We start from the raw sequence: 9927 nt of genomic DNA, 5'->3' as shown, positions 1-9927 counted from the left end.
CCTCAGACGCAGAAAGCCCGGCGCCTCAGGACAGCGGGGGCCACGCAGGCACAGTGCGAGCAGCGTCCTGCAGCCCTGTCCGCCTGCCGCCATCCAAGCGCTTGGAGGATGAAGCAGACCCGGCCCGGGACGCTACCGCCTCCGGGGCACAAGCGCAAACCCGGCAGTCAGAGACCCGAGCTGCAGTAACTAAAGCGCCGGCAGCACCTCGTGCAGGCAGCGCCGCGCTTCAAAATGGGGCTGAGACGCTCGTCCCCCCCCTTCCCCTCGCTTGGCGCCGGCGTCGCCGCCATTTTGTAGCGCGGGCGCTGGGGCTTCGGGGCTGGCCGGCGTGGCGGGAGCATGCGCAGGGCTGCCCTGACTCCTGAAGAGAAAACATCGCCTTGAGTGGGTGCCGTAGAGGCGGTACTGGAGTCACGCTCAGTGCGGAAGAGCTTGTAGGCAGTGGGCGTCGCTCCGGATCCAGGCTGCGGGGTATTCTTTAGCTCCCCCCGCAGAAGGGAGTTTCAGCCCCTTTTGGGCTTGTCCCAGAAGAGTGCATTGTTCTTTTCATTTCACATTTGGCGGTCTACTCTGGCACTAGTTCTTAATTGTAAAAGGTAGTGGTGATGCCTTCTGCATAACGGAGATTGCAGGAGCTTCAGTCAGATTCGGGGCTGGAAGGGACCTCAAAAGAGTCCAACCCCCCTGGGCTGGGCAGGAACCCTGCTGAGATCAAATGATCCCAGCAAGGTGTCTGTCCTGTCTCCTCTTGAAGACTGCCAGGGTTGGGGACTGCCCCAGCTTCCAGATGCTGGTCACGTTGCAGTTCACTGTTTAAAAGGAAACATCAGGATAGCTTGACTGAGATGGGAAGAGGTATGAAAACCTCTGTAAACTAGCATTTAGGGAAGGGAGTTAGGGAGTGAAATGGTTACTTACAATTAGATTTTTTTTCCCTGACTTTGATCTGAGTTAACTCGCTCAATCACAACTTTTGTTGACCAAAATTCATCCATTAAAGAAAAGGAACTGAAGAAATAGGTGAAGTAGTGCTGTAGCTCAGCACCTAGAAGGCTAGTCACTGGACGGTTTTTAATAATCCAAAAGTGAAAGGTGCATTACACTGCAGCGCTCTCACACAATTTTAACTTTTATCCGCCATTAGAATACAGTTTCCAGAGAGGCAAGTTGGCTAGAACTGCACTGCAATATTTAGATAATAAACTGCTACTATTAGGTCAGTAAGAATGTAAGAACAGTAAGTGTCTCAGAGGAGACTGTATATGCAGCCAAGAATCACAGAGAAGTAAAGCTGGAAGGGACCTCAAGAGATCATCTAGTCCAGGGGTGTTCAACCTTTTTGAATGTGGGGCCTGATCACAAACTTTTTATCACCCAGTTGGCCAGTGAGCCATATTCAAAGACTTCACAGGAAGTGGTATTGCATCAGGAAGTGATGCCATGTGACCTTTGGCACCAATAAAGTTGCAGGAAGTGACAATGAAATGAGTCTGGAAGTGTGGTTTAAAATCCAAAATAAAAACATTATAAAAGCAACAATGAAATAATACCAAACACTTGACTAAAATAAACACGTTCGCTTCTACTCACTTCTCAGTGAATGAAAGAAGCATAATGCAAGTCGACAGATCAAATGTGGAAAAGATAGCCAGACTGGAAACTAATCAAAGCAAAAAAATATAGGCATTTTTGAGAATGTTCAAGAAGATTTACTTTTATTGAATTAATAGCTTGTTAGTATGTTAAGGCTCCCTTCCTTCCCAAAAACGGGGGGGTTAGTAACCCACAAGTCACATGCCAGGGTAAAACCCAGTTACAACTTTTATTGGAAGATAATCAATACAGATCTCATTAAATCAGTGCAAAACAAAAGCTTTAAGTTTGCAAGCACGTCAGGTTGGAGGAAAGACTCCCCACCCTACCCCTAAGCTATTACCTGATGAGTCTTGGGAACCCCACCCTGCGCAGGGTCCAGGGTGGCGAGACTGTCTCCTTTATCAGGTCCTCGGCCTTGCCCTCCCCTGAAGTAGTTCTGTCCAAGGCTTTGTTCTTATGACTTGTATACCTTTCTGTCTCCCATCCCTATGGGATCCTCCAATCAAACAAAGCTTTTAGCCTTATCACCTTTTATGGGTTAGAGCAAGCCTCATTGCATGCTGCAAAGCAGGGGGGTCACCTCGGGCCTTGCCACAGTTCCCCCTTTTCTGAATGGCAGGCAGAGTTACTTAGGCAGTGCTGCAGTTCCTCTTTCCAGAGCTGCTACTGCGGGTACTTTTCCATTACTTACATACAGTTCCTTTTCCTTAATTTTAGCAGAATCAGCAGATGGACCCCCACCCCCCCCCGGGGTGTCAGTTTGGCCTCCTCCCAGAAGCCTCTTTGGGACAGGCCTCACATAGTAACACATGGTTAGCAAGTAGTAACAAGTTGAACCCCCCCAATCCCTCACAAAGAGAAACAAGCAAACACAATCCAAACACCAGACAGTATTTTTAAATACAATGTTCAAGCTGGATGCCAAGGAGATGGAGACTAAGTGTCCATTCAGTGCATCATGACTAGCTCGTGAGCCTTCTCTCTCTTGTGCAGAACTCCAAAAACTTTTTCCAGCCAGGATGCTGAAGAGGAATAGCACATCCAAGCCACCTGCATGAAGAGCCTGGACAATCTGGATGTCTCAATTAGTGGCATGAGCCACATAGGTGACCAGTTGCTGTCCCCTGTATTAGCAATGCGTTCCTTTCCGTCCCTTGTACCTCTTTACTGGGCAGTTCTCTGCATTGGCAGTTAGACCATTCTGGCCATGAATTATGGAACAAGTTGCTGCCATTTAAGGAATGGCATACAGTAACGGAACTGGAAGGAATCCCTGTACTCAGATCACTTCCTCATTCTTTCTCCTTGCTCTGCTCAGTCCCCTCTGAAATTGAGACTTGTTTGGCCTGTGTTAGAACAGGGTTTCCAAAGAGCAGCTATTCCTGAGAGAGACATGAGGTCATGGGTGGGGGAAGGACCCTCAAGGAGGTGGGTCATTGGTAAAAAAGAAGAAACTGCCCACCAGGACTGGATTAAGAGAGCTGGGTGCAGGAGTAATAAGTAGCTGAGTCTGAGCTGTTTGGCTCTTTTCTCCAGGTCTTATGAATGCTGGAGTACATAGTGCCAACTCTGTACACCTGCACTCTGACCACCCTGTACCAATGCCTTGGGGACCTCACTAAGCAAAAGCAGTGGGAGAGAGAAGAAGCAACTTGCATGGACCCCAGCAAAGGAGGTTTGGAATCCAGATTCTTCCTTGTCTCCAGCCTCTTATCCACAGTGAGAAGGCCCAAAGGCAGGAGGGACAGTTCAGTTGGGTCATTACAACCTGGGATGGGGAGCCAGGCAATATAGGCTCCCTCAACACCCCATGCTACCCCAGATTTATGCTCTGCCCTGCAGTTATCCCAGGGCCTTTCTGCCTCTGCATCCCCACTCATCCAATGATGACTGAGCTGCACCTGCCTTACAGAGGAGCTGGGAGTGAAATTTCACCTCTGCTTGTAAAGCTCCTTGTGAGCTACACATAGAATGTGCCTTAAAAGTACCAGTCCTTACCAGCTACCAGACCATGCATGGGTGGGCACATTGGGAATGGAAAGGCTTGTAGCAGCATCAGAACTTTTCCAAAGTAGTCACACATTGCCATCTTCTATTTTTTTTTCCCCAGCCAAACTTCTTACTACCCAGGGGCTGTTGGCTTGACTCCTGGTGAGTTGCCCTGGAAAGGTTCCTGCCAGAGGTGTGGGGAGGGTTCAGTGGTGTTGGTGTTAAGTCTCAGCTCTGTGTTTTTGGGCAACCCTGGCACAGGACACAGCCTGTCTGACTCACAAAGGACTCACCGCCCCCCCCTCTACATAAACAAAACTGATTAAGATGCAGCGGGAGACTCACCTAAAACCCTCCAGATAAGGATGACAAGAGTGAAACAACTGCCCTAGGTCTCATTTGCATCCAAGATGGAACCAGATGACCATTCATTTACAGGGCAGATGGAGAACAGAACACCTGAAGCAGAGACTGCAGTGAACTCTGGGACCAGAGAAGCAAGGGAGCACTGCATGATGGGGAATCTGTGCTCCAAATGCTAATCAACCCATGTTTATACACACCCAGCTCAGCATTTGTCAGACCAGTTCTAATCTGGATTTACAAAAGACTTTTCCCCCCACCAGACACGCACACACCTCTAAGTTTAATAGGCATCTCGGGCTGTACATTCCCCGGTCCCACTATGGGAGGCCTATTTAAACTTGATTGACTAAAACTTGGTTGCCGGGTTAGGGAATGCTGAGGCAAGAGACTGAGTCAGAGGGGGTATGGGCAACATCTGAACAATGGTAAAGGGTTCATCACAGCGTCCAGCCTGTTGGAGACCTGACCACAAGTGTTGTCATACTTTTCCTGAGACAACTGGTGGAAGTCCACTCCACAAAAGGTTATGAACACCCCAATAATTGTCTTAAGTCTTTTAAAAGACTATATTAAGATCTGGAAAAGTCAGGCTAAGCTGAGGCTTGTTCACAAGAAGTAAAAATCCAAAACCCTGATGCTGCAAGCTATGTATTGTTTCTGAAGAAACCATGAGATATCCCATCAGTATATCTGCCATCCATAGGAATTTCAAGCTAGCTCCCAAGTATCTGGTTACTCCCTAACCTTATGTGTTTCCTGATTATCAGTCAGTTTCTTGAAATGTTCCAAACCAGATATCCCCTTGTCAATAGAAAAGACAATGATTTACACTATTGAGAATGCTTTGAAGAAGGGTATAAAAATCTGTAAAAAAGCAGCATGTGTGTGCTTCAAGAAAAAAAAAATCTCTCTGATACCATCCGCTGTTCTTCTCGAGAAGCTGAAGGAAACATATTGTCTCCCTTCAAGGATTGTGCTATGAACTTTACGTCAGCTTTGCAACCTGAGTACCTTGGACTGGTAAGATCCCAGCGCTCGCTCTCTCTTTTCTCTCTAGGCATAAATTTTTGAACCTGAACTGTACTAGTTAAGCCTGAGCTAAGTTTCCCCAAATAGTGAAACCATGGTAGTATTGGAATTGTTTGTGTTTGTTTTCCTTTGCATGTCTATTACTATTAGTATTGTTATATACTTCATACACTTAGCAATAAATAACTTTTATAGTCAAACTGGTAGTAACTGGGTACATTTTTCCTTCTCTACTTTTTCCTCACTTGCTCTGCAGCAACGCTTCTTTTACCTAAGCTAAAGATCCCTGTGAAACCCAAAAATACTGTGGAGTCTGCTCATCAAGGGGCTAAAGATTGGGATGTGCTGAGTTTGAAACACATAAGGGGATCAGCTTGTACAGGCTGATTGACCCAGTTTGGCTCAGACGTGACCTAATGAACTGAATGCTGGCCCATGAGGGTGTCAGCTGGACACCCAGCCAGATTCAGAGGTATTCTGTTCACCTGTGTGCTTGTGTCTGAGTGCAGTTTATTGTTGCTCTGATGAACTGATCCTTGGCATATGAGGGTGTCAGCCTGTCCATGCTGATCAACCCGGCTGGGTCAGGCGTGTCACGTTAATTTGTGTGTGTTTGTGTGTGTACATCTGATTTTGTGACTGGAGGAACCCAGCTCCATTGAAACGGAGTCCTGCAAGATAGCTCCATTGGGGGTGAGGACTTGCAAAAGAGAGAGAGAGATACAGCTCTGTATAGAAACACAAGTAACACAAGCAGCACATTGATAGAATTACCAAGACCCTAGAAATGTGTCCCTAATAAATGAGCACACCCCAAAGTAATGGGAAAATCTGGTAACATTGGAGACAGAAGTCTGTAGCCTTAGCTGGAGGAACATACTCTCTCCCCGACAGTCAGAGCTGCCCTTTGCTGGCAGAGTGCCCTTCTCTTTGCAGAGCACAGCCCGGCTTCTGCCTCTGCCTCACCGCCTGCAGAGGGTCCTGCAGGATCCAGCACATCAGCCTGTGTCTGATTGCTGAACACTGTTTATGTGTGGTGTAGGCCAGTGTCCCTACTAAAGAAGCTCTGTGGAGCCTTGCTGCCAGAGTTGAGCCTCTGTTTCTCTCCTACTGTCAGGTGGTCACCTCAGCCCTGGGTGACAGCAGCTATGTACATTCTGCCCTGCTGGGACTGGGGGCTCTCCACCCTATAATCCACCCTGCTGTGAGGGAGCAGTGGAGGATCAAGATCCCCATCCTGGTCATGACCATTGAAGGTAATGAGCCAGGAAGGAGCATAGCAGTCTCTGCAGAATGGAAGGGAAGGGGGTGGGATGCAGCCTCTTGCAGCCCCCTGTGGTACCATTCTCCTTCTGCAGCATCACATAATTGAAAGCTTCTGCTCTTTGTCACAGGGGATACAGCATTGAGGGTGATGGGACCCAGGGCTGGATTTGCCCATGAAGGACTCCACCAGAATGACTATTCTCCTGTAGTTCCTTGCATGTGTTTGGAAGGTTTCTGTTGCCCAAGGACAACTCTGTGCACTTTGCATTTCCGTGAAGCTCACCTCTGTACTGTGCTGTGCTGAGCACTTCTGCGAGGTGCTGAACACCCTCCATTCCCCTTATAGTCAGTTCTTCTTGGATACTTACCTGGCTGGACTCATTTGAGTTCCGTTTTTGTTTTTAGGGTGAGTGGTTTTTTTGTTTTGTTTTGTTTTTTGGGTTGTTCTCCCGCCCTGGCGGGGGGTCGGGCTAGAAGATCTATTAGATCCCTTCCGACCCTGAAACTATGAAACTATGAAACTTCAGAGACTGCTTGTATAGAACTTCTGGAGATGTCAGCACAATACGTAATAAGAGTCCTTCTGCTGGACCCATACAGCATATGGTGCAAGGCCTGTGACTTTGGGACCCCAAGAGGTGACAGGGTGGGGATGCAGGAGCTGGAAGATGCAGGGTGGGGATGCAGGATGCAGAAGAACCCCATCTGCCTCCCTGGAATCAAGTCAAAGTCAAGTCAAAGACTTGATTCCAGGGAGGCAGATGGGGTTCTTCTTCAGTGTCTATAGCAATGACATCCTTCTTGTTTGCCTCCCACTTTACAAGAAATACAGACTCTTTCCAGGACAATGCATGGTGGGAGCATATGCCGAGTAAGATACAGGATGCCTCTCAGAGCTGTTGTTACAGCCAGCCAAACTGGGTAGGCCTTTCTGGGAATGGAGAGTTCCCTCATGTCTCATGGAAATGAGGTGATGACTGTCAATAATGCAGCAAGAGTCCAACTTGGAAGGTTTGCCAGTCTCCTTGAGTTTGAATTGATGTCCAGAGTTTTCCATTTGGGATCATCCAGCCTTTCCATACAGTCTTTGAGCTTAAGAAATGGAAGGAGATGAGGCCTGCTAGGGGGCTTCTGGAATTCCCAGGTCCTATCACAGTGCAAGCTTAACGCTACAAATCTCTGAAGTCCCTGGTTGTTGGAGGTGTCAGTCGTGGAGCCTATGGCACCTTCTTGACTTGAGCCATCCTCCACATTCTACTCAATCTCTCCCTCACTGGATGGGTTTCTTGGCACAATCTCCCTTTCCAAATTTCTGTCCACTAGTGTCAAGGGTTGTAAGGGATTCTCAGGCAGAGTTGAGGTGGGGAGAGCAAAAAGGAGAAAGTACCTAGGGTGTCTATCTGTTGAGTACTCCAAACAAGGCCTCTCCCTGTGAGACTTGGTGTTAGAAAGGGCACAGCAGAGGAGGAGGACACAGACTTAGCCCACGCACCCAACCCTTGTTTCCCTTCACTTGTGCACTCGGTTCCTGAACATGACACTAAAGACTATTGATGGCAATGCCTGGAACAGTCAGCTGAGCCTGGAGCTATAGGAGCGGTTATTGCCTACCCCTCCCCAGAGAAGGTGCATGCTCTTGGCAATGGCTGGATTTCAGCATCCCATTTTATGGTGCTGTGGCAGGAAGGCTGTAGAGAGTTTCTTTCAAGAGTTTGTGGTTTTCTGTTCTATTTTCTTGATCAAAGGCATTGTCTCTGGTTCTCTGCTCTCTTCGCTGACCCAGAGGGAGCTGCTCAGAGGGTCTGTTTCTCTGCCTTTAGTTGCCAGTTTCCCACAAAGAGTGGGACTAGTTGGTGGGTGCTGGGGCTGGACTCTCTCGGTCCTTCTTAGGGATGGGTGTGTTTCTGGACTGTTCTTGCCCTGACAAGCAAGCTACTGTGTTTCCAGCTTTTTGGTGATGTTAGTCTCCTTTCAGAGTTTCCTATATAAGGCACTTGGTACCACATTGGCCTTTTGTCAGGATGTTGTTGCATTCCTATGATGCTATAATGGGTCTTATACCAGGCATGGAGATTAAGACATGGTTGTCCTAAACTAAAAGTAATTTTATTTAACTCTAACCGATACAACTCTAATTAGAATTGAAGCAGTGTTAGCAGTTCATTTTAGGTTTGTAGCTAGTAAAAGCAGATGCCCACCCCCCCTAAATGTTGTGAACACAACTTCGCTAGTTGATCAGGCTGTGTAGTCTTGTCCAGGGTTCCTGGTTCTTGCATTTGATGTTAAGACAGGATCTTGGATTAGTGACTCTTCAGGCTTTCTTCAGGAGTGTTCTGTGAAGGGTACACTCTCTCACCTCTCTTCATATACCATCTAGCTTGCATTTCTTAATACATATAGTTAGCTTAAGCCTTTCTCCTAATGTATATTAATAATCTTGCTTCTGTTTGCTAAATATGGTTACCTTTAACTGGAATTTTCTATTCTGAGGTAATCTTGAAGGAGGCCCCCCATGAGCTCACCCAATCTTAGTTGTGGTTAGGTTTTGCTCTGACTTCCTCTTTTGCCCAGGTTATATTTATTCAATTTAGTTAGCCAATTTCCTGATTTGTTTTAAGTCAGGGACAGTATTTTTCCATCTTCTCCTTTCACTGGGTGCATGTCTCGACCACAGTCCAAGCTAAGCATGCAGCTTGAGCTAAATACAAAGGCAAACCCAGGCCTGAAGGCCTCTGGGTTCCAACAATGTTGCCCATGTAAAATCCCAACTCCAGAAATCTCTGAAGACCACAGATTACATGGATGCTTCTGAGAGAGAGATGAGGACCCTGTTCACTCCAGATGTGGCCAGGTACTCCCTGACTCCTCCTCACTTCTTTGTTGCTCTGTGACTGAGGCTGGTTTGCTTCATGGCCTTCCCTTGCCCTTTCCCTCGGACAGTTCCCTTGTTTGTTCCAGGTTGGATGGACAGTTCTAGTATCAGGGGAGATGGGGGAGGACTCTTGGGTCTTTCAGCCAGCAGGTCAGACTCACTCGCCAATGCATTTCTTAGGTTCCAGCAGATCCTGACTGTCCTGGCATCCTCAGCCAATGGCCACCTGGACCTACCCTGAGCATGCTGGAGGATTTTGGTGCTTCCATAAGTAAAGTACAGGTGTCTGGGATAGTCGGTCACCTGTAGGTAGTAGAGATTGCGGGGGGGGGGAGGGTGTCTCAGACTTCCTCCTACAAATCAATAACAATAAAAGCTTGGCAGTGGCTACTCTTTTCAGTAACACCCTCTCTCAGGAGATGTGTTCCACATCAGGGCTCTAGTTAGACAGAGTTGAGCACATTTCTTGTGCTACTCACATTTTTCATGTCCCAGGTTAATGGGTTAGAGATCAAACTGTCCCTCTCAGGTCCTGAGGCAACCAGATGTATTGCTTACCCAGAGAAAGAGATTATGTATTTTTCATGTCTTTCAGTTAGCAGTGGGAGAGGAGACATGAGCCCTGTTGTCTAGATTCTAAGTGCATAATCCACATGCACACCCACCTCCCTGGTCAGGTGCTGGAGAGTTTACAGGCACTTACATGTTTGCTGGAAAATGAGGCCTAAGGTTCTGCTCTAGGGCATACCCAGCCCAGCAGAGCAGAGTCACCACCATGGCTGAACTGAGTATCTCAGTACCCATAC

At 47.6% G+C, this 9927-nt stretch overlaps 1 pseudogene; it reads left to right on the top strand.

Annotated features, from left to right (window-relative positions):
• The first annotated feature begins 7783 nt into the window (after positions 1-7783).
• On the top strand, positions 7784-9430 carry LOC112551293 (annotated as a pseudogene).
• Positions 9431-9927: the final 497 nt, after the last annotated feature.

The sequence above is a fragment of the Alligator sinensis genome, unplaced genomic scaffold (genome assembly GCF_000455745.1).
Source record: "Alligator sinensis unplaced genomic scaffold, ASM45574v1 scaffold148_1, whole genome shotgun sequence".
Taxonomy (NCBI): domain Eukaryota; kingdom Metazoa; phylum Chordata; order Crocodylia; family Alligatoridae; genus Alligator; species Alligator sinensis.
This window is presented reverse-complemented; position numbering and strand designations above follow the sequence as displayed.